This window comes from Citrus clementina, unplaced genomic scaffold (assembly GCF_000493195.1).
Source record: "Citrus clementina cultivar Clemenules unplaced genomic scaffold, Citrus_clementina_v1.0 scaffold_7, whole genome shotgun sequence".
NCBI classification, from domain to species: Eukaryota; Viridiplantae; Streptophyta; class Magnoliopsida; order Sapindales; family Rutaceae; genus Citrus; species Citrus x clementina.
Window position 1 is genome coordinate 15,888,973 of NW_006262075.1, and position 4,667 is coordinate 15,893,639.

At 34.8% G+C, this 4,667-nt stretch overlaps 1 pseudogene; it reads left to right on the forward strand.

Moving 5' to 3' along the window:
* The first annotated feature begins 1,020 nt into the window (after positions 1–1,020).
* LOC18037470 lies at positions 1,021–3,191 on the forward strand (annotated as a pseudogene).
* Positions 3,192–4,667: the final 1,476 nt, after the last annotated feature.

Genomic DNA, 4,667 nt, shown 5'->3' on the forward strand with positions numbered 1-4,667 from the left:
GAATGAGCAATAAATTTCATAAGCCAGAACTCTACTTTCTTACTTCACAAGTAAACAATTCAATTGCCTCTTTATTGCTTCTAAAATAGGATTCCTTGTGTCCAAACAATTTTCCTAACAAAAAGATTTAAATCATAATTTAGGAAAATAAATATATTGAGAGTCTTACAATTTAATACGAAGATATTTTTTATTTTAAAATAATTCTTCAATTTAAAAATTATAATGTATTGAAGACACAAATCCTAAGTTAATTATCACAATGCCAATTTAAATAACACAGTAAGTCTTAACAGGAAGCGCCAAGATAAAAGTCTGCCTTCATAATTTATACTGTTTCGTCTTCTTGGTTGAATAACACGGTTTGTAGTTGTTGATTAATTCTGAATTCAAGCAGACAAATCATGAAGACAAATACAAATCTTTTATTATCGTCACGTGGGCCCCAGAGTTGAAGACAAAAACTGAGTCAAGATTCACTCTTTAATGTAGATTGGTAAATGTTGACTCAGTTTGTTATTTCTCATTCTTAGCCGGCAAGAACTTTGTACGATTGGATGAATCATTTAGTGCCAAATCTTTCATGTTACCTTTGACTACAAGTACAGACCAGGTAAAGAGAGCCGTTGGCTCCTTGCTTTTTGTATGTTTTCCTTGGATTATTTCTTTTCGGCCAATGGCTCATTGACTAGTGCGGTTGATTTGAAATCACTGTCTAAGTCAGTTCCAAATTTGTAAAAGATTAAAACACTGTGACGTATGAACATATTCGCTAGCTTATAAATTATTATTACATAAGATCACCTAATAATCAATAAATATTAAAAGTGATACAACAAATAATGGTTTTAAAGCGAATTGAAAATTGAAGTTCAAGCAACCTCATAAAATTGCGGGCCAAATTCCCTATTCTTGGCCTTTCCTACTTGGCAGCATGGCTAGCTAAACTACTATAAAATAGCTCCCACAACACCTCAACTTCATGCATCAACATACTGAGCTAGTTTACAACAATTAATAATGGAGCTCATTCATCATTCTAAGGCTTTCATCTTGGCTGCATGGCTAGCAACCCTAGCCCTCATCTTTATCACTCTCCGGCTCCGGCTCCGTCTCCGTCATCGTCAGATACTCAAACTTACCATCGGGCCCAAAATCGTGGCCAATCATTGGAAACCTCAACCTCATCGTTGACCCACTTCCCCACCGTTCCTTTCATGCCCTGTCTGAAAAATATGGGCCCATTATGCAGCTCAAAATTAGGGTCCTTCCCATTTGTCGTAGGCTCTTCTGCTGAAATGGCTAAGGCCTTCCTTAAAACCTATGATGTTGTGTTTGCTTATCGGCCCAAAATGGCTGCAGGCAAATACACAGGCTACAATTTCTGAAATATGACATGGTCATCTTATGGTCCGTACTTTAGTCAAGCACGTAAAATATGCTCGATGGAATTGTTTAGTGTTAAACGCCTGAAATCATACGAATATATAAGAGTAGAAGAATTGACGTTGCTTCTTATGTACTTGTATGAATCATCTGGAAAGCCTGTAACGTTGAAGGATCATCTTGCAGATGTGAGCCTCAACGTTATAAGCTGCATGGTTTTAGGGGAAAAATATATAAATAAGCATGACAATGGGATTAAAACACGACAGGAGTTTAAGGAAATGGTCGATGAATTTGTTGCTCTTAATGGGGTTTTTGATGTCGGGGATTCGATTCTTGGTTAAGGTTCTTGGATTTACAGGGTAATATAAGGAGAATGAAGGCCGTGGCCGAGAAGTTTGACAGTTTTTTGGAGCATATGATCGATGAACATGACGCTAGACGAAAGGTATTGAAAATTATGTGGCTTAGGATATGGTTGATGTGCTTTTGCAGCTTGCTGATGATCCTACTCTTAAAGTCAAGTTTGAAAGACATGGCGTCAAAGGCTTCATACTGGTATTCATTAAAATCTTTATCATTATTAGTATTATTTTAAAAAATATTTATTGATATGAGTTACTAGTCAATAAAAAATTGTCAATTAATCCAGTTGATCGATAATATAGTTAAATTTGCAAAGTTAAAATTCAAATTAAGTTCGTAGAAGGTATATGATTGAAAGCTCCAGATTGCTAATCTAATGTATTTTCTCTCTTTCTTATAAATCAATACAGGATCTAATAGCTGGTGCAATTGAGACCTCTACAATTATGTTGGAATGGGCCTTCACTGAATTATTGAAAAATCCTGAAATTTACAACAAAGCAACAAAAGAACTAGACAGAGTAATTGGAAATGAAAGGTGGGTTGAAGAGGAAGACATCATTAATCTCCCATTTATTGATGCTATGGTTAAAGAAACGCTGCGTTTGCACGGGGCTCCAATGCTTATGCCCAGAATGGCTAGAGAAGATTGCAAAGTTGCGGGCTACGACGTCCGAAAAGGCACTCAAATCCTAGCTAGCACATGGTCAATAATGAGAGACCATGAGTTGAGGGACAACCCTAATAAATTTTATCCTGAGAGATTTCTCGGGAAAATCAATTGATATAAAAGAAAATGTGTCGGGGGACCTTGCGTTGAGGGACAACCCTAATAAATTTTACCCTAAGAGATTTCTCGAAAGATCAATTGATGTAAAAGGAAATGTGTTGGGGGAACTTAGCATAAAATTTCTAAGTATTCAACCCAAAAAACTAATATTTCTAGACAATGTGGGACACAACTCAACAACCCCCCTCGGACAAAACCATCGTCGAATTCCGGTCCTTTCGTCCAACGCACCTGAGTTGTTCCACCACCACATTCCGACTATTAGAGTGTAGCGCTGATACCACATGTTGGAGGGACTTAACATAAGATTTCTAAGTATCTAACCCAAAAGACTAGCCTTTTAGGTAGAATGACCTATTTCCTTATAAACCCAAATATCTCTCATTTTCTAATTAATGTGGGATACAACTCAACAAAATGATTTTGAGTTGCTACCGTTTAGAGCAGGGATAAAAATGTGTCCTGGGAACTGTCTTGGGCTTAAGGTGATTCAATCAAGTTTGGCCAATCTTTTACATGGAAATTGTCTGGAAATATGAGTATTAAGGAGCTTAATATGGATGGAGTGTTTAAGCTTCTTAATCATAAAAAAATTCCACTTGAAGCTGTGGTTCAACCAAGGCTTCCACCCTATCTTTACAACATGTGATTGTCTTACAAAACAACAAAATTATTCGGCTAGGTTTGCTTTTAAGGTGCCTTTGGTGCAATTTTATCTTTTACAATACTGTTTAAGATGTGTTTGTATTTTTTTTTTAGAGGTCCAACGAATTTTTGTACTCTTGAGTACTTGGTTATTATCCACCGAATAATTCTGTTATGATAAAATTTAACTCTTGCTTCATTACTTCAAAAATTCATTATTATTATTATTATTATTATTTTGATTTATCATTTAAAGAGATTCTCTTTTCAATTAACTAGAGACACATCTGTCCATCTTAATGAAAGACACGTGTTTCTCATGCATGAGGACAACTAATGTCTCTCATTTATCATTAATTATTGCTGTTTTAAGTTATATAAATACTCTTTTACTCTTTTTTATTAAACCGAGTGAAATATATACAATCAGAAATTAACCATGGGTCTGTTTAACAAAATTATTGTGTTGCTAATGGTGGTATTGTTCGTTGCCTCATGGGAGGCCCCATGTGCCATTTCTGACACAAACAATAAGGAAGGAGAAGGCTTTATTTTACCCACAACCAAAACCCATGTAATCGTCTATAACTTTTTGGACGAGAGTTTAAACTTCACCATTCATTGTAAATCCAAAGATGATGATTTGGGACCTCATGTGATAGATCCATATGGTCACTACAGTTGGGAGTTTAAGGTAAATGTTTGGGGAACAACGCTATTTTTTTGTAGTGTAAGTTGGAGAGATGGTTGTGGGGTTTATGATCTCTATAAAGCCAGGAGGGATGAAGGTAGATGCAACGAATGTGAATGGCATGTGACCAAAGATTCTTTGGATGGCTATAATGATTTTCATTGGTCGGATATCTACTATAACTGGGATAAGCCACCATGTGTAATAAAGATGTAATATTGCAATAGTAAAATAATCTATGGATAAATTATTTGGCGGTGTAACTATTTGTACACATTTGATTGATGTTCTTTTTTTCTTTGCTTTTTTTTTATCCATCAGATTGATAAGGGTTTGAACTTCAACTCTTCTGTTTAATTGGAGTCATGGATTGAGCTCCGGTTATTCCTTGGTGTCAATTCTGCCCCCCGGCAGATTCACAGCATGTTATCAAAAGAAGCCCATGGGCTTTCTAGTTACCGATTTTGTTAGTGGTTATAAAGAAATCCTTTCATTATTAGGTAATTTAATGTTTTATAAGTCTCTCGATGCAAAGTGAGAGACTCAACAAAATAAGAACATTTTTTTGGATAGCAAATTTTAAATTACCCCTTATAGATTGACTATTTTTAAATCATTCCTTTATTTTTTTAAAACATTAAATTACTTTTATTTTTGTTTAAAGATAAGGGAATAGAGCTGATGAATTTTTTTTACAAAAATAGCAAATAAATTAAAGTTTTCGAAAGTAAAAATCATTTCAAAAAAATCAATTCACAAGAAAATAATCTAAAATTAATCCTTTTAACA